This window comes from Mustela nivalis (genome assembly GCF_964662115.1).
Source record: "Mustela nivalis genome assembly, chromosome: 5".
In the NCBI taxonomy this organism is placed as follows: domain Eukaryota; kingdom Metazoa; phylum Chordata; class Mammalia; order Carnivora; family Mustelidae; genus Mustela; species Mustela nivalis.
The window spans coordinates 137,385,135-137,405,650 of NC_139024.1; the positions used below are offsets into that span (position 1 = coordinate 137,385,135).

A 20,516-nucleotide genomic window follows, 5' to 3' on the forward strand; every position below is an offset into this window, starting at 1 on the left:
CTGGCAGCAGGAAAAGACAGTCAGTCCTTTATGCACGTCTTACACCTCCCTTTCAATTCCCATCTCTTCGCCCTGGAAAGAAAAATATTCTGGCATAAGCATCTTTTCGTCATCTCTGTTTAGAACGGGTACCACCTGCCTCCATAGCCCAGGGGAGCCCTCCGTGTGTTCCTGCCCAGGCGCACCACATGGTAACGTGGACACTGTGCCAGGCCTACTTGCTAATAGGTTGGGGAGAGCAGGAGAGCCTGCAAGGGGGAGGGGGAGTGCTGGCGCATTACAAAGCATTGAGCCACTGTCCGATGTTCATTAGCTGGGTGAGGCTGCCTGCCACGTGAGGGGGGAGGATAAAAGGCATGGGGTGTATTGCAAGCTGTCACTTGGACACAGAGGGCAAATTATAATTACCACCATGGTTTCTTTTCCCTTCTTCCTCTTCTTGGGTCTCAACTAAATTCATTATTCTTAGGTTTAGGGATGGGGGGAAGGCGACTGGCTATTTGTCATCGGTAGTCCAGGTTCTGTACCCCTTTGCTTGACTCTTCAAAAGAAAACAAAACAGTGACGTCATTTCCTACCACCAGTGCCACTGCCTCTCAGACCCACAGTTTTATTGGGTATCTGTTGTAGACATGCACAAGAACTTTCTTTTACATTTCTCACTGATTTCCATGATGCAGTCTTTTTTCCTTAGGAATTTAGAATTTCTGTGTCGATATTTATTCTGACAGGGATGCTTAGGTTTGTTTTTACTTTGGGGTGCAACCCTCAATCATGGTTTTTTGCTTCTCTGTTTCAAGTGTAAGAGGTGCATATGTCCATGGATGTCTCTAGAAGACTGTCTTTGTAAGCTCCTTCTCAGCATGAGTGAGTTCATCAAAGGGTTTCTTGAGCAGAGGTCTTGCCAGAGTGATGAGTGGGCCTCATGAAACGGACAGAGAAGAATACTAAGGAAACACAGACTGGCTTCCTTAGAGTCCCCAAATACCTGTTTTTATTGGTAAAATGGTAAAATCCTGAGAGATTGGCAATCTCAGGATTGCCAACTTTGATCTTTTTTTGGAATCCGGTGGGAAATAAAGACGTTTCAAAAATTCTAGAAAGTACAAAGCTTCTCTCTCCTATGTTTTTGTATTTCTGCAATCCGTACTTGTCTTACAGTCAATATCATCTTTCATTTATTTTGGCAGTATTTGTTTCTTTCCTAATGGTAAATCAAATAATGTAACGTCGAATAATCAATGATGTCTCAGGTCTGATGAAATATAGTTTAACTGACCAGGGTGTTGTGGATTAAATGAAATAACATGGTGAATGCGGAGTTCTACAAATGTCTGTTTAATTTCATTGGGGCTGGGCCCTTTATCTTGTGCTTCATTAAAGGAGAGCATAAAGATGGATAGAGATTTGGGCTCCTCACTTCCTGTTTGATGTCTCGGCGTGCGATTCCCCCTTTCCTTCCTTCCGTTCGTCGTGTGGGAGGACAGGTATTACGCATCGCTGTGCCTGGCGGTCTGCTAGGAACAGCATTTCTAGAGGTGAAGGACAGTTTTTGCCCCCAGGGGAGTTCAGAGCCTAATGGAGAAAGAGAGAGAGAGTGCACACACTTACAGGGGACTGTGATGAATACAGTGGTGGTGCTGGGGGAGCCCAGAGAAAAAGCATCCAGCTCAGTTGGAGGTGGGCAGAGCAGCAAGAGCTCTAAGGAAATAAATACTCAGGGTGAGTCCTAACGGATGATGAAGAAGTTAGCAAGGGAAGTTCATAATTGGCATTTAATGAAATTACAGTAGGGGAAATACTCATACTTTTCCTGTTCAGGGAAGCTGCCTCACCACCTCCTGGCCCAGCCCTGGGTTCAGTCATGGCTGCGGTGGAATCCCACGAGCTGAAACTCACCTCTGCTGCCACGGTACACATTTCTACCTTCTGCCTTCGGAGCTGCACACACTCTCTAGGCCGCTGTCCAAGAGCCTCCTCAAAGTGCAGGCCTCAGCTAAGGGTGACATTTCCTCCAAGTCTATCACAGGGCAGCTTTGAGATCCTCCCGTGTACACTAGCAACTCTGTAGCACACCTTTGAGCCTTTCTCCTTTCATCCGTCACTCTGCACCCTCACTCCAGCTTTGGGATCAGCTCCCTCCACCAAAACCACCAGCAACAAAGTCCTTGCTTCAGGCTCTGCTTTTGGAGCTACCCAAACTAATTGACGACTGAAATGATTTCTACAGTAATTACTTAAAGCTTGCACTGAGGACATTTTTAATAGACTGTAAAACTGACTGACAGAGTGGGCCCAAGAGATGGAGCGGAGTGTGAGTGAGCCAAGGAAGGCTGTTAGACAGAGGCGACCGAGAACCAGCAAATAGGAGGGAATATACACAAATGCTTCTAAACCTTCAGTGATTTATACAGTAATATCCAATTTCAGTACGTTTAGTGCACATCATCAAGGCCAGAATCCACCAGTGGAGAAAAGGAGATATGGAAGTTTCAATTGCCAAGTAGAACTTCCAGGCAAAGATTGATTAATGATGTAATTCTCAGATCGGCAAAGGGGAGTGTGTGGAAGGAGGTGTTCAGAAATGATGATGCGTGAGTTGAATTTATGGTGCCGTGAAGGGCTTTGCTTTTAGTAATTACTAGAAATAATTTGGTTAACGGTTGTGTGGCGTAGATATCCTGCCAGTCAGAAGTTAGAACAAAAGCAGATCTCTCTCCTCACGTATTTGTCTCTAATGATACTTACCTGAATATTCGGTTCTGGAATGCAGTACAGTCTAGTATAGGGTTTAGTGATGATGGCCGTGTTCTGGATGCTCTCCAGTATGGAAGCGACTAACCGCATGTCGCTCTTCAGTTTGAGTGGCACATGAATGCAAGTGAGGAACTAGATTCTTGAATATCATGTAGTTTTAATCTGCTTCAATTGAAATAGCCACATGCAGCTATTGGGTCTTCTTGGACAGTGCTGTATAGAACGGACGAAAAGGATCAAAATACCAAAGGCTCACATGTACCATACAGGAAAATCTGAGACCTATCAGTGGGCCCAGTACAAAAAAAAGTCTAGCTTGCCACACACTGGAAGTTCCAGAGGCACCTCAGGACCCAGGAAGCACAGTGTAGGGTGTCGGAGAGACCTGGGCTAGCTATTTCGAAGAGCATGGTGAGTTTCCGATCTATCTCAGTTGTTGCTAAAAGATGGTGTCCTTCTTCGTGTGTGCACTCACCTGATGGTCAGGTAGAAGAGGCCACAGCTGCTCTGACTTTTGAGGGGCCCTGACTTTTGAACGCTCTGCTCCTGTGGATTTTTAGCAGCCCCCCAGGCCCCCTGCAGAGAAGCTGCCCTATCCTTCCGACGCTGTTTCTGTTCCAGAAACGACACAGCCCCGGAGGAGCCCAGCCCCCACCTCTCCCTCTGTACCGGCTTATCGGGTAGAAGAGCAGAGACTTTTTCTCCTGAAGAGGAGAAAACCTGTGACCGTAGCTGTTCCGCCTGAATCAGTCAACGGTGTGGGATGCTCATACTCGTGCGTTTTCTTCAGCTTCCACAGAACTCTTGTTTCCTAGGGAAGCCCGTGGACTTGGGAGTTGCCACTTGAGTGTAGCATTGGGCCCCTTGTGTCTCAGTTTTCTCCTTTGTGAAATGGGCATCCAGCACATGAGGTGGTTTTGAATAAAACATGAGGTAACGAATGCACAAACAGTTTGTTAAATGTGAGGTGGTATTTTGGTGGCGAACTTAATTAGGCATGTCTTAGCATTTTTTTGCGTTTGCTCGTGCTTGGGTCACTTGAATACTATCATGGAAAATATGACAATGCTCACATGGCATGACTTAATGCCACCCTTATACAGTTAAGATTCAAACTGGGAGACTGGGTTTAAAATCTCTTTTCCCAGGATAGTGACTTTGGTGTTAAGAGGGACAGCTGTAGGACCGGAGGCTGTGGACTTTTTTTTTTTTTTCTTTTTAAAGACTTCATTTATTTGAAAGAGAGAGCACAAGCAGGGGGAGCAGCAGAGGAAGAGGGAGAAGCAGACTCCCAGCTGAGCAGGGAGCCTGATGGGACTCGATCCCAGGATGCCGGGACCATGACCTGAGCTGAAGGCAGTTGCTTAACTGACTGAACACCCCAGGCGGCCCTGGACTTTTTCTATAAAACACCAGATAGTAAATATTTTAGGCTTTGTGGGCCATATGCTGTCTCTGGAGCTGCTGCTGCTTTTCTAAAACTTAGAAAGACATAAAGCATATTCTTAGCTCATGATCATGCTAAAACCGGCTGCCGGCCAGATTTAGGTTACAGCCTGTAGTTCCATGACCATGGCTCTAGAGCTGTTCTGTCCAGTCCAGTGTTACAGCCACTAGCCACTCTTCTACTGGGGCTCTTTATACATTTAAAGTCATGGGAAATTGAATTCCTCAGTCACGTAGCACACGATTCTACCAGGCAGTGATGTGGGATCTTAACATTGCCACTAACTAGCCTCTCTTAGACTCATTACTTACTCTTTCTTGATTCTGTTTACACAGCTGTAAAGTACAAAGTACAGCATTACCTCTCTGTAGGATGTGGTAAAGATTTAATGACTATAAAGTACTTAGCACAGGGCCTGGCCACATTTAGTCAAAGTAAACTGTTAATATTCTAAAAGTAGAGACATTTCTGTTCTTGGTAATTTTAATAAAGCTTAACTTTTTAAAGTGTTGTATTTAGAAAAAGGGATTATCATTCCTTTTTACAGGACATTTGTAAAGTACAAGATTACATTGGCTTTGGTTTTAGTACTAACCCAAAGAAAAAGTGCTTCTCTAAGTCCTGAACCATGTTACATACAGAACAGGTGCATCTATCTATCTGTCTGTCTGTCTGTCTACCTATCTATGTGTGTGTGTCTCTCTCTCTTTTTATTTTTAACTGAAGTAGAGTTGACATATAATATTAAATTAGTTTCAGGTGTACAATATAGTGATTTAACAGTTACAATACATTACAAAATGCTTACCACTCTAAGTGAATTACAGTATTATTGACCATATTCCCTAACAGGTGCCTTCTTGTCTGTCATTTCTATGACTTGTTTTCAATTTAACCTTCAATCCAGGTTAGTACTCATCCTATAGTAATTTTGTGAAAAAAATCCATGATAAATATTTGTTCAGCCTAGTGCTGTGGTAGACATAAAGGTGAGTTCACAGGGGAGGATGCTCTGCAGTGAGAATTTCAGAGTAAATTATTGTTTTACTTTTGCTTATGAAAGAGTTCTAGCCAACACTGTATTGATTAGTTTCTCCTTCAATGCCAGCGTATTACTTGTTGCTGAGCAACAAGACTTCTTTTATATGTCATAATGAGCCAAATGTGATGTTAGGAGGGCAGCTTGTGGGGTCACGGACTTCTGAAGCCTGGCATTGCTTTCTTTCATTCTCCCGTGGGCAGCTGTCAGCCATATATTTACGTCGCGTGAATGTATGAACAGGCCACTAAGAGCTGAGTCATTTGCCTTTCTGTGCAAAGCCATCTCCCTCTATCCTTGCTGAAGACAGATCATGATCTTTACATGCCAATATTATCAGCTGACAGTGGTAACATTATTAGCCAGATGAAACTTTGATCAATTGAATTGTGTGATTTACGTACCCTGTCGTATGTTTTTATGTTCTGTATACATGGTACTGTTAGCATCCTAGAAGGGTCCCAGCCCAGACAGAAATGAAGGGGATTGGATGTTGGTTTCTCACGTCCAGAGTATTGGTGATTATTACAAGAAGTTACAAAGTGTGATGTCTTTTTATAAGACAATACTCTGCTGCAGTGACCATGCTGATACAGAGAACGTGTCTTGGTTATTTGTTTCTCAATTTGCACATCAAAACATTTGTGGTTTCTTTCTTTCATTTTTTTTAATGATTTTATTATGTTCTGTTTGTCACCATACTGTACGTCATTGGTTTTTGATGTAGTGTTCCATGATTCATTGTTTGCATATAACACCCAGTTATATTTGCTCCATGCAAATCGTGCCCTCAATACCCACCACTGGGCTCACCTATCTCCCCATCCCCTCCCCTCTAAAACCTTCAGTTTGTTTCCCAGAGTCCATAGTCTGTCATGGCTGTCTTCCCCCTCTGAGTCCTCACCCTCCCTTCACGTTTCCCTTCCTTCTCCTAATGTCCTCCGTGCTCTTCCTTATGTGGTTTCCCCTCTGGGATACGCAGCCCTGTTTGTGTGCCTGGGCCTCTGCGATCACTGCCTGGATGGATTCCTTTTCATCGTGAGCAAGCTGCTGCCACAACCAAGAGGGGCCCCACCAGGATAGTTCCTGGCCTCGGGGGACAGGTGGTGTTCTCTGCCTTGTAAGCATAGTGTGGAGAAGTGCTGACTATTGACAGGTAAGAGTCAGAAATGGGGCCTCTGGTACAAGGCGCTTGAGGTGGGGTGCTGATGTTTTAGAAATAAGGTATCAGACCCGCAGTCTGGTGAAATGAGGTAAGCACCGTAACCGAGTGACTCTGAGTCTTAGAACAGAGTTTGTAAGAACCAATCTCAGATACTCTTTGGATCACACAGGGTAGTAATAGTAGCAGGTAGTGGGTAGTTGCTAACATTGAGGTTTTGGCAACTCTGTGCCAAGTACCAGGGTGAAAATGTACCCCGCTTACCTCCTTTGATATTTACAATAGCCCTATACCCTTGGCACTGTAGTTGCTGTTCTCTTTCACTGCTGACCAAGTGGGGCCGTAGAGAAGGTAAATCACCCAGAGTCGCACGTGTGAGTCGGTGGAGCGCTGGATTCAACACCAGCTAGTGCTGACTGTGCCCGTGCAAACATGTGGCTCTTCCTCTCTGGGCCTTGTGTCCTCCTCTGGAGAGTGACTGGTTTGACTAAACTGTTCCAAAATCCCTGCAGTCTGGAGTGGTTTTAGGAGGCCTGTGTCTTCTCCATTAGGTTCCTGGGGCGCCTGACTGTTTTCAGTCCTGGAATGACTAGTCTTCCCTCGGTGCCCTACTTGTTTATATGAGTTGAGCTTCCTGACAGCACTTGTGCTTTCTGTCGGGCCCATGATGAGGCTCTGTAGACCCTGAATCAGTGACTTAAACTCTTATCATTCTGTGTTGACAGGGACAGTACCGATTCTGGAGAATATTCTTTCCTTGAGGCGTAGGGATAATTTCCTCGTGCGTAGGGATAATTTCTTCAGGATTTTCTTCTTCATAAGCAACTAGGTGTTAGGGTCCACTGCGTCCTGGGACAAGTGTGTTTTTTTCCTATCCCTGGAGTTGTTAGCTTTCATATCGGGCCCTATTTCTTTAACTGTTTCTCTGAATCCTGTCCCCATCTTCACTCAACCTTGCCCAAAACAATGGTGGTTGAATTGCTCAAGCTTCAAACACAAAAGTGCAGCCGTACGTTTGTGATGATATTCAATTTGGTCAGGTTGTGATTCTGTTTCTTAGGAAAAACCTTTTCACTGATTTTGTTTATATTAAGTACTTAGACTTGACTGGTCTGCCAGGGCTCAAAGTGTTAGTAGATTGATGTCTTCTGTTGCCCTGCCTGAATATTTCTATTGACTGTGTGCTTCCATTTGATTCCGTGGACAGAGTTCTTCTGCGACTGAGATCTGATGATGCACAGTCACCATTACAAAGCGTACATTCTGCTCACAGGCTGACGCACGCCTGAAACACAATATGTAAGAAGGTATTTTAGATGTTTGTTTGTGTGCCTTAGATCCCATTGTTCAAAGACGACAAGTTTAGTGGCACCGAAGAGTTAGCTGTGGACTTGTGGAATTTGAGGTGCCTCTTAGAGATCTATTTTTGCTGAGTTTCAGCCATTATCTTTGGGAAAATCACCAACCCCAGCTTCTCCCACCACAGGCTCTGGTCCTTCTTTAGCTATCAAATACCTCACATTCTGTATATCCAAATCCACATCCATCAATTCTTCCTGATCTCCTCAAACACAATACGTACACACCCATTAATTTTCCTGATTCTAAAAAACTCTTTTCATGTTTTCATTCAATTCATTCAGCAAATATTTATTGAGCTTTTATGTAGCAGGCCCCTTTCTGGGCACTGGGTATACAGCAGTGAAAAGAACAGCACAAAACTATACCGCTCAGAAGCTTATATAGTCTGGTCGGAACAGATAAACAGCAAGGTGAACTGAGCTAAATACATTATCTGTTGCCCTAAGATTATAAGTGATGTAGTGAAAATGAAGCCGGAAAGGAAGAAAGGAAGTTTAGGTTAGAGGGGTGGGTGAGGGTATTTCAGCTTAGAATAGGACAGTCAGCAGATGCCTCTCTGTGAAGGCGGTATTTGCCACTTTTATGGTATCATGATCTTCCCAATTACCCAATATTTAAGGGTCTGCTTTGGTTCTCCTTTGTCTAAAATCTGTTGACAAATTGAATTGGTTCAACCTGGGCAGTATGGCTTCCATCTCTTTCCTTTTCTCTGTTCATGACACCATTGCTTTTAATTCAGGGCTTTCCCCTCCTCTCCTCCACAGTTGTGTTACCTTCCAGAGAAGCCCACCAGTCACTGGTCTGTTTTAAATTTGATTTTCTGATTAGTTATTATTGGCATATAAAACCATTTCTGCATTTTCTGTTTAGTAATGTATCCTCTGAGTTGAGAAGCAGACAGTAATGTCATGCATATAATAATATTCTTATTAAGGTATTTACATAAGAGAAAACACCCATTTCAAGCATGCAGTTGGATGAATTTTAGTTAGTATATACAATTGCATAACTACCACAGTCAAGATATAGAAAGTTCCCTCACCTTAAAAGGCTTCCTCATGGGCCTTTGCAATTGTTCTCTCTCCCTACTCCAGTTGTAAGCCATCATGGATACGTTTTCTGTCATGGTTTGCCTTCTCTAGAATTTCATATGGAAATAGATTCATACAGTGCATAGACTTCTGTGTTTGCTTTCTTTCACTTACAAAGTATTTGAGATTCATCCATGTTGAATATATTAATATTTTATTCTTTATAATTGCTGAGTAGTATTTCATGGAGTGGATCTATCACAATCAGTTTATCCATTCATCAGCTGATGGACATTTGGATTGTTCTCTGTTTGAGAGTATCACGTATAATGCTACTGTATGAACACCCCGGTACACATCTTTGTGTGGATACTTGTGTTGGTTTCATTTTAGTAAACAGGTCTGGACGTGAAAAAAGAGTCATTTGGTAACTGTTTAACTATATTATTTTCCAAGGTGATTTACCATTTTGTATTCCCACCAACACTGTGGTAGCCAGCCTGTAAGATGAACCCCGCTGCTCCCTGCTTTCTGGGGTCCATAGCTGTATAGGGTCTCCTCCCACATTGCATCAGAATTGGTTTGCGTGATCAGTGGAATATTGCAGAAATGATGGTCTGTCCCTTCTGAGCACAGGTTATAAAATACACTGCAACTGTTACCTTGACTGGTTGCTTACTCTTTCTTGAATCCCTCACCTTGGGAGAGCTGGTTGCCATGTTGCAAGCAGCCCTATGCAGAGATCCACATAATGAGAAACTGAGACCTTTGGCCAACAGCCTATTAGCAACTGCTACCTCCTACTAAGAGCTCTATGAGTGAGCTTGGAAGTAGATAATCCAGCCCAGTTGCCTATAGCCTTGGGGGACATCATGATCACAACCTCACGGGAGACTCCAGAGTCAGAACCACTCAGCTGAGCTGCTTTTAGCTTCCTGACCATCAGAAACCCTGTGAGGGAATCAATGTTTATTGTTCTGGGCTGCTAAGTTCTTAACAATTTCTTACACAGCAGTGGATAGCAGATACAAGGACAGTGCTAATTTCTCTACATCCTCAGCAGCATTTGACATTGTCAGTCTTTTTAACCTGAATGATTCTAGTACATGTATGGTGGAATCGTTGTGTTTTTAATTGACATTTCTCTGATGACTAGTGATGTTGAATATCTATTCATGTTTTAAATTGCCATTTATATATCTTCTGTGAAGTGTCTGGTCCTACTTTTTCCCATTTTTAAAATTGCTTGTCTTTATTATTATTTCTTTTAATCTGTCCTAAAAATCTGTTGTACCATCTCCACAGACGATAAGAATCATTTCCAGTCATGGCCTCTGTAATTGTTCCTGAGCAGAATTAAGTGGGCCTTGCAATAGTATTTCTTAGCAGCATTTTGACCATACTCAGCCTTAGGCTCTCAGTCTCACTGCCTTTTCCTGGAGTCGCCTTGGGTTTATATTCCTGCATCACTGAAGCAAATTCTGTAGCCAACATCAAAACCTTTTCATATCCTAAATCCCTTCTCCTTGTCTCTTGCCAGTTATTGAGAGTTACATAAACACAGAGCTTTTCCCCTGTCTCGTGATGCCTCCACTGCCCTTAGAATTGTTTCTTTTTTTTTTTTTAAAGATTTTATTTATTTATTTGACAGACAAGTAGGTGGAGACATCACAGGCAGACACAGAGAGAGAGAGAGAGGAGGAAGAGGAAAGAGGCTCCCTGCAGAGCAGAGAGCCCGATGCGGGGCTCCATCCCAGGACCCTGGGATCATGACCTGAGCCGAAGGCAGAGGCTTTAACCCACTGAGCCACCCAGGCACCCTAGAATTGTTTCTCTTAGCATCTGCTTCATTCCACACACATGTGCAACATTCAGCATTTTCTTACATGATTTACATGTTACAATCATCCCTAATTTTTATTTCCACCACAAGCTCACCTTTTTCACTAGTCCCTTAAACACTCACTGCTTTTGTACTTTCCAGATGTCGCCATGTACTAATAATCTTATTATTATAAGAGTAGATGTACTAATCTTATTTTTCGGATACCTTCACAGTAAATACAGATAACAGGGAATGCTAGTAGAATGGTCTTCCATCAGATCAGCAGTGTTTTAACACCCACATGGTGAAGTTGCTGTAAAGATCTAATAAGATAGTGTCTGTCTTGACTTTCCTAACTTAAGAGGCGAGTTAAAGGATAGACTCCAAGAAAGTAAAATGCATTCTATAAACATTAATATAGTATTACTATTTATGGCTGGCCTTGTTTAAATGGGCATTTCCTCACAGCTTTATGTTAAGCCGAGATTTTAAGTTCTACCAGCAATAGAATCATATCAGCAAATATTTATTAAATATCTGCAGTGTGTCAAGCATTGTACCAGGTCTATAAATGCCAAATGGCACTGGGCGTATTTTCTATGAATTTTAATTTATTTTCTATTCAGCAAGTATTTATTAAGCCCATGTTCTGGGCACAGTGTTAAACAGCGTTAGGTAGTAGGCAGATGAAAATGAATAGGCCAAGAATCTCAGAGCCCCAGAGCTCTCAGAGAAGCAGACATGGAGGCGAGTGGTCCCATGAGGCCAGGTTGCATGCGACTCAAAATGCCTGTGCTATGCACAGAGGCAGCTCCCCAGGAGGGTAAGGTTAGTTGTGCCTGAGGACACTGGAGAAGCTTCCTGATTGGTAACCTTGGGGCTTCTTTTTGAGGGGCTAGCAGGAGTTCACCAGATGGCGAGAGTCAGGAAAGGATGTTCTGGGCTGTGCAGGATAAGGCAATACGGAGAAATGTCTTTGAGAACTAGAGTACAAAGTGTTTCTGTATGTTCTTCTGTCCTTACTGTGGAAGGCAGGGTGCTGTTTGCATCAAAAATTGACAAGGTTTTAGAGGGACAGGACGGCATCTGATATTATTCTGTTTTATTTTTGTGACTCGCTGTTCTTTCCTTTCTCTCTGCCTTGACCCAAGTTGTTTATGTTAACTTGATGAGTGTATTTGCATTTTCCTCTCCTTTTTTTTTTTTTTTTTTGGCGATTCTTAAATGCATTTGAGGCTATGTAATTTGATTATTTCAGTGTGTTTGTTGTATAATTGGAGCCCAAATTAATGTAGCCTAAAAAGATACTTTCTTCTAACGTGATCAATTCTGTAATGCTAAACCAATTTGTTATTTCTCTCTGCAACCTTTTGCTTATGTAATTTGCTTAGTGACCATAGCCAGGTTGCACTGCGTCAGACTCAGCAAATCGCACTCCTGTCCTGTCCCCACCAGTTTTAGGGATTTGACTTTAAAAAGTGTGCCTTTGTGGAATAAGTCTGGTATTTGCCTCTCGTCTTCCTCTTGGGGTGGTTTCCATGGTTCACAAAACCACCCACAAATTCCTTTGTTTGGCCTTTTTTCTCCTGCAGACCTATATTCTATATGCTTCTCATTTTGAAATGAGCCCCCTATCTCACTGTCTTGCTCTCTTGGTATTTCATTACTAGTTAGTTGCTTTTCATTCTCATTTGCTTCATTTGTTCCTCATTTCTCCAGGAAGATTTTCATCATCTAGAAAGGAGGGAATCAGCGTATCTTTGAGCACAGTACTTGGTAGAGAACAGTATTGAAGAACTACTTTTTTAAATGAAAGAAGGGTCTGACAAAATGTGAATAGAATAAATGGCTTTTGTCTTGTGACTAGATCACAACTGAATTAGATTGACCTTTGAGGGGAGGAATAGGCAAGATCACGTTCTCCAGGGCTGGTATTATGTCTCCAGCAGCTAACCCTGCCAGGACACGGGGATCTGCCTTCCTGCCGCACATGATTTCACGTCTCTCAGCTTTGGTTTCCCCAGCCGTGAGGTGTGGCTAAGGATATCACTTATTCTTGGTGTCATTTTGTGGATTAACAGAAATAAGGCACAGAAATTGGGATGCGTCTCACGTGACAGTTAAAGCATTATTTACAATGTTTTGTTGTAGAGCACCAGAGGTGTAATGATCATTAAATTTCATGAAGTACAACATTATGCCACTATTCTGCTGTTCCTTGCTTTTATTTTGTCTATGGCATCAGTGACCTACCCCTCTGTATTATGAAAGTACTGATTTAATTTGAAGATACAGTGGGCAATGCCATCTTAACATTGACGATGACTGGAAAGCATTGCCATAGGGGGTAGTCGTGGGGACTCATGTCAGACGTTGACCTTGGTCCGTTGTTGGGGGCACCTCAATCCTCCCCATATCGCTTGTTTTCTCTAGGTCTTATTTTCTGTCCCACTCCCACCCTCTTTTGCACCCTATTTTTTTCTATGATATAAGTAGCCTTTGTGGGGATAGTTTAAAGTCTCAGGTATGTACTGAAAGTCTCAATAGTTAGTTCGAGTACTACTGTTTGAGTCAAATTTGGTTTTAAAAAGTAAAATTCTAGATTTTAGAACTCTAGCATTTTTAAATGAAGACACCTTGGTGGTCATACAGTCCAGCCATCTTAATCTCACAGCTGAGGCTCAGAACATTCCAGAAGGCTGCCTGAGAGTGCACAGCTGCAGGACTGGAATTCTGTCTGTGTTTTCTGGTGTTCTACATCACCTTTGCTTTTAAGTGAGCATCACACATGGATTCCCCTGCTCTATTTCAGTGTTCTTGGCATGTTCTCATGCCCTTTGTGTCTTCCCGTTACTAGTGTGAGTGAAGTGCTTTGGTTTGCGCCATAGAGGCTTACTTCATACATTTGGGGGAGGATGGTCCTCTAGGAGATGGGCTCGCTGTTGAGTAGAGGCATGCCTGGTAATCTGCTTCTCTCTCTTCCCACTACCTGTCCTTTTGAGGGATAATCTCCTCATTTGTATCTTTTACATTTTTTCTTCTTTATCTTTCCAGTATCTCCTTTGCCATATTGCCTGCCTGGATTCACATATTTAATGACTGAAATTTCAAACATCCGGAATGCTGAGAGGTTACATTCTTTTCCTTTTTTTCTCTCCCTCCCTCCTTTTCCCCTAAAGCTCAAGTGGTTCAGGATATCCTAATCGTCTAAAATGTCAAAAGCAAACCAAGTTAAGAAAGAGCAATGGAAAATAACTCTATTTTCCTTCTCGTTCAGATTAATCTTTTTCTTCTTTTTGACCCTTTTAAACAAATGAACATGTTGGCCCATTTAAGGGGTAATTGCTCTTCTCTTGGGAACACGCTTCTTAAAATGACTAGCTGTGTGAGGTTATATATCCTGGGTGACAAAGGTTGGCAGGAGTGAACTTTGCTGTTTTCCTCTGTGGCCTTTGTTCTCTCCTCTCAAATAATATACTCCCCCCCCCCCCGCCCCAACTATAGAAACTGTAGAGGTCAAAGATGTGACTCAGGTTCAACCCAGTGAAAATCGTACCCGCCTTTAATTAGAACATACATTTTTAGCTTTTGATCCCAGGTAGCGGGCCAGCTGGAAGATGTAGATTTGTCATCATTCTCTGCCTGCGTTTCATCTTCTCTTTCCTTTCCTGCACTGCCATAATTCTCTAACTTCATTGTTTCTCTCTGTGGTTCTCTCCCCTTGGTAAGCCCCTCTGCTCCCAGTGGAACCAGAAGAAATTGTACATGGGGTTTTGATATTTTGCCAACTGTTCTCTATAATTAAAAGTGAATTGGAAATGTGAACACTGCCTCTGTTCTGCCGTTGCTTCTGGGGTCTTGTCTAATAGAAACACAAAAAGGTGTAAAAAAAGAATCTAAAGGTAGAGGGAGAAAATGGAAGCAGGCTATCCAGGTTAAAAGGCTCCTAATGGAACATACACCCTTAAGCTTTTGGGTTATCTATTCTCAATTTGCTCTGTTATTTGGGTCAGAAGATCATCTGTTGGGTTTTATCCATAATTAAACCAGTAGTAATGAGGTGGTGGTTCGTGCCGCTTGTGATTGGCTTGAGTCACATGAGTTATCTTGCCGGGTGAAGTAATCGAGAGCAGAAACCTACGTAGAACTATTTAGAACCAAAAGAGATTTTTATTCGTTTTCATGCTCTAAGCAAGAACAGTAAATAGCACATACCTCTTGTGTCAGCTCTAGATGACTGGTGTCCTGGAGTGCGGGGCAGGGAGCTGTGCATGGGCTAGACTGGAGAGCCCGTGGAAATACTGCAGCATGGCTAGGCCCTATCTGAGTGGCTCCCCAGCCCTTCACTGTGATAGCACTTTTCCTTGAACTCCGACACTGCTGCATTGCATGCCAAGGAGACTTTAAGCTCTGCAAGGCCAGGGAGTATATCTGTCTTTTCACTGTTGCGTCTCTATCACCTTGATCTTGCCCGACCCACTATGAAGTCTCGAGGTGTTTGATGAATGAAGGAATGAATGAAATGAGAACGTTTGAAGCAGTCCAGTTTTATTGTTTTGACTTTATTCTGCAAGTTCTAAAGTAGGTGCTTGAGCTATATGGAGATAGGCTGGACATGACATTGATTTACTACGAAAACCACGGGACACTGAACCTATGGGGAAGTAGCCAGGGGGAGTGTGAAGAGATGCCACAGACCTGTGAGCTTCCACCTCTTGCTCATTCTCCAGTAGCTCATGTTTCATCCGTAATTTCACCTTTCTGATCTCCTGCCTGCTTTTAAGTGGATATGATAGAACAGGAAAATAGCCTCCAAAATACAGCAAAGGAGAAAGGAGAAAGAAAGAGTTTTTGTTTTAATGCCATGTCACCTGGAGTAATGAGAAAATACATGTGAAGAGGGAGTTTGTCCATGCCACAGGGCCTTCCTGTGACATGTTGGGAAGCTTCCAGAACAGTTCACTCTTTCACTAATGCCACGTCCTCTATTTGTTTCGCTTAGTGCAGTGATACAGAGCATGAAGTGTTCTGTGTTTCTCTCAGGATCATGTCTTTCCTGCAGGAGCAAAGACATCATTCTTAAGTGAAGGCACTTTTTGGCTTAATGTTGCGTTCCTTCCGCTCCTGTCTGCACATGGGAGACCGCTCACTGCTTACAGTCATCAGTGCCCCTCACTTCCCAAACGACTCTCCCAGAGCCCATTCCCCGCCCCCACCAGCGAATTCCTCTGTGGACTTTCTTCCTAATCACTTTGGCCACACCACATAAAACTATATTTTTCTTTTCCTTTCTCTCTCTCTTTTTGGGAGTGGGAGTCGTCAATTTCATTCTCTTTAATATTCAGTTTTGAATGTGTTGCATGTTCTCTGGTTGCTCCGTGGCAGAGCCAGTTGCTCAAGTGGCTCGTTCGTCACTTGTTTGTTTTTAGATGTTGGCTCTAGTGTTGGTATTATAGGAGTCAAAGATTATTAAAAGTAAAGCCTTATGAGATGTTTGGTAGAATATTTTTCAGCAAAGGAAGAGTTTTCGTGAACTTGGTGTAGGTGCTCTACCTGAAAGCTGGAGATCTAGCTTAAAGTGGATAGGAGATGTAGTAGTTTGCTAGGGCTGCTCTAAAAAAGCCCCACAAAGGGTGGCTTGAGCAGAAATTATTCCCTCACAGTTTTAGGGACTAGAAATCCAAGATCAAGATGTTACAGTGTTGGTATGTTCAGATGCTGCCTTCTCCCAAGGTCTTCCATCTGTGCCTGCATGTGTCCTAATGTCTTCTTATAGGGATGCCAGTCTTACTAGGTTGGGGTGCACCTCAGTGACCTCATTTTACCTAATCTTTTTAAAGGACCCTTTCTGAAAATATAGTCACGTTCTGAGGTATTGGGGGCTAGGAGTTCAACATATGAATGAGGGAGATTGCACAATTCAGCCCATCTCAGGGGGTGAATAAACTCCAATCCAGGGACTGAAGAGTATTGAATGAAAATACAAGACTAAGAATAATTCCCTCACAAGATGGTACTGAGAATTAAATGAAATCTTGTGTGTGAAGATTTTGAAAACTCTCAGTCCTGACTAATAAGAATGGTAGAGTCATTATCATTGTTAGACAACCTATGACACGGAATATAATGATTGTTATGATGTAAAATGGTAGTGTTATTGGAAACATCATTCAAATCCATGTGAGAAATGAAAGAGTTTGAATTTATGTTACATTTCCCAGAGTGCCAGAGAAACTAGTGCAGGCAGAAGAGGAAATCAAAGTCTGGGGACAGTGGCTGGCAGTCTGCATCATTGCAACTCTGATGAGTTTTGAACAATTATAAAGAGTGGACCTTTTTGCCAGTCCTGTTGGGAATGAAATTCTTAATGCCAGATGAAGGACAAACTAAACAGTATCTGAAATGATTGACTGTCTTGGATTAAATGTCAGGAAAAAAAATGAGTAAATGAAACATTGTGTTCCTTTCTTAATAATAGAAATCAAAGTGTTTCACCAAACGTTATTTTGCCCCTTCAGTTAGGAGCCTGTACTATAAATGTGCTAAATAAGGTATTAATGTTGACAATGAATGCCACTAGTGTTCTTCAAACTCCTTACAGTGTTCTAAATATATCTTAAATATTTTTCTCAGTGTTGTTCTGATTAACAGCTATAGATGTAGGTGATTTTATTAATCTTAGTTTCATTTTAAGTAAAATTTTAGAAATTGTCTGCTTTAAAGATGTAATCCCTTAATTTATTGTCCTTTACCCCAAAAGGTGAATCCATTAACCTCTCATTGTAATAGGAGCTGGAACATTTGAAGCCAATGAAGTGTTTTACATTATCTTTCATTGTGAATTAAACAAATAATTTTCTATCCTCTTTCCTCAAATTGCTCTAATTTAGGGATCAGATAGCTAATTATACAGCTCTGGAGCCAGTTTTGAGAGGGATAAAAATCTCTTCCAAATACATCTGCTTTGGCAGCCTGTACTGGGGACTTCTGTGGGTAGGGGGCTTCCCTGGGGGTGTTTAGGACTTAAATATTTGTTGCGTTAGGCAATTTGATGCTACTGGCAGTTTCAGGGAATGGAATTTAGGGAAAATCTTTTTTTTTTTTTTAAGATTTTATATATTTATTTGACAGACAGATATCACAAGTAAGCAGAGAGGCAGGCAGAGAGAGAGAGAGGAGGAAGCAGGCTTCCTGCTGAGCAGAGAGCCCATGCAGGGCTCAATCCCAGGACCCAGAGACCATGACCCGAGCCGAAAGCAGAGGTGTTAACCCACTGAGCCACCCAGGTGCCCCAATTTAGGGCAAATCTTACAGGATAAGAAATGATTTAAAATTTTTTTCATATTTCATAGTTCTAAATTGGAAACCCATCTTCCTCTATTAATAAGTGGGTTCTGGTTTATCTTAGAAGATGTTTTTTGGAGGTGCTAGAGATTTCGGGCTCTACTTTTTTCTTTTTGTCCTTGTCACCGGGCTTTTGGCTATTTCATTTTTCAGTCATTACTTAAGAGCACCAATGAGAGAAAAGAGATGACAAGATAGAAATCAGATCGGCCAAGTTAACTATTTGACAGCAAGAAGTCTGATTTTTCTCATGAAGCCAAAGGTGTTGAGATCTTTTGACTTTTGTGTTTCTCCTCTAGGTTTTAATGTTTGTTGGGGGAGGAATCTGTTCTTCCTGCGTCTCTAACAGCAGTGGCACATCCCTACCCGGCACTCCCTAGACCTTGTCTGACTTGATCATTGGATTAGATCTAAGATCTGCTTAGTCTTTATTGTAGTTGTTTTCACTTCCTGCGAAGAATTCATTCTTCATTTGGCTTTGTCTTGCCTACAACTTACTTGTCCAGCGCTCTTGAGAGCAGCTGTCACTGCAACTCCCAGGAGCACTTGGGTCCTTTTCCAGGGTGAACTCGTCTCCTCACAGGGGGATAGCAGCGTGAAGACGAGGTTAAGATTGCTGCATTAAGCTGAGGAAACATCTCAGTTACACTGGGCGAACTGAAACGTCAATGAACCAGGATGCTAGAAGCTTAAACGTGGCAGTTGCCTTTCCACTGAGGCAAGCGGTGCCTTTCTCTCATTGAAGAAGGGGTAAATTTGGGGAGGACTTTATCGACTATGGCTGTATCCAGCTGGGCACTGGCTGCTCTGTCACCTGGCTCTGGCCAGAGTGAACTTCAGGGAACCTGAGAGGTTGGAGCAAAGACCTATTTTCAGAGTGAAGATTTGGGGAAGACAAAGAGGTGACGCAGACAGTGCCATACTTCCCTGGTGGCTTTTTTCGGCCAGTCAGGCTGGGTCTTTCCTCCTGGATATGAAAACTGCACTTGAGTCCTTCCAGCCTAACTCACGTGAATGGGGGCGACATGGGCAAGAAGAACAAGGGGTGGACAATGGAATTAGAAGGCTTGATTTCTAACCTCAGATCTGTCACTGCTGGGGTCTGGGACGTTGGACTAAGTCCTGTACTCCCGCTGGGACTTGACATGCTCATCTGTAAGCCGAGTGAGTGAAATGGATGATACCTAATGGCTGCTCTTCTTGGAAGCTCCCCATAGAGTTCTCAGTGTTTGTTGGAGCTTAAACTTTGGGATCCTTTTCTCCCAGTTTGGTTCCCTTTGGCTTGGTGATGTCATCATGTGCAGAAATAACAAACTGGCACAAAGCCATTTCTCCAGTTCTGTGCACCAGAATATCTTCGATGAGATCATATGTTGCTCTTTTGCTTTGAGAAACCAATTCTGACTCAAATAGTAGTCACTATCTACTTAAAGGCTGGGTGTAGCAGTGACCTATATTTCCTGCTCATTTCGTGTTAGTTTTCTGCTTCCCTGTGTGGCTGCTTTCCTCTCAGTGCCTTCTCTCTTGCCTCCACAGAAATGATCAGAAGGGGCATCCGGGATTTTGGCAGAAGCAAATGCCAGTTGTACCAAGCTGAGGTGGCAGTTCTGGGGGCAGTGTCCTTTGCAAATGTGTTGTTTTATGAAGATACACTTTTTACAAGATTCTTCGCATCAGCAGTTTTGCCCGCTTGACATTGTTTAACAAGTCTGCTAAGTACCCGATCCAGCTCTCTGCACTCCACCTCTGCTGCCCTTTCCCTCCCCCCTCTTCTCCAGCCTGGAAAAATGTGTGTGGTACAGTGAGAAATTCTGGCCACTTGGGTACCGCCTTTACTTCAGCATCTTTCCAAGGAGGCTGATGTGGAGGCTGGAAAGTATTCATAGAAATGTGGCTTTTCACAAGGCTGCTAACAGCTGCCTGTGACTCTGTGGAAGCAGAATGCAGACTAAATAAGTTCTGAGGAGAAAGAACAGACTGCCTGGGGAGACGAAGGCCAGCCGAAGCAGCCAGGAGCGGAGCAGGGCCAGGCGCTGCCGGTAGAGGCTTCCTGAGGAGAGGTCTGTGCTGTTTCCTTCCAGTGTGTTCCCCCTGTAGCACAGCCAAGGGCAGGCCTGTCTGGCACCAGGTGGTGGCTGAGGAGGATCCAAGGCTACTGGGGCAAAGAGCACAGACTCTAGAGTCAGAGGGACCTGGATTTCGTTTCTGAGGGGGCAAGGGGCTTGGGTTATAAGCTCTAGAAACCAATTCTTTTTAACTTAAATTTACAAGGGAGGGAAGGGTTAGAATTATTCTAACCCTGAGTCATTCACAGAACTGGTGAGGCCTCAAACTGAACCCTCAAGAAGAGGAGGCACCAAGATAGTTCTAGTATCTAGGACAGCTCCTCCAAAGTGGTGTCACTAGAGGGACTTGAAATAAAGCATTTTCTGTCCTTGTGACCTTTCATTCAAGATCCAAATCCTAAAGGGCGCCCGGGTGGCTCAGTCAGTTAAGCGTCTGCCTTCGGCTCAGGTCATGATCCCAGTGTTCTGGGATGGAGCCCTGTG

General features: G+C 43.1%; 1 protein-coding gene and 1 long non-coding RNA gene across 15 annotated transcripts in view; one reads left to right on the forward strand and one right to left on the reverse strand.

Annotated features, from left to right (window-relative positions):
- Nucleotides 1-20,516, forward strand: part of FARS2 (phenylalanyl-tRNA synthetase 2, mitochondrial) — a 519,420-nt gene that overhangs the window by 246,893 nt on the left and 252,011 nt on the right. The gene's annotated exons all lie outside the window — the stretch shown is intronic.
- LOC309864417 lies at nt 1,332-3,619 on the reverse strand. Of its 2 annotated transcripts, none has more exons than XR_014311513.1 (3): nt 3,427-3,619; nt 2,749-2,970; nt 1,332-1,575 (listed from the first exon to the last, which is right to left on the reverse strand). It is a non-coding gene; the product is annotated as an uncharacterized lncRNA (long non-coding RNA). The 2 variants fall into 2 exon arrangements; XR_014311514.1 differs by having other exon boundaries at nt 3,233-3,619.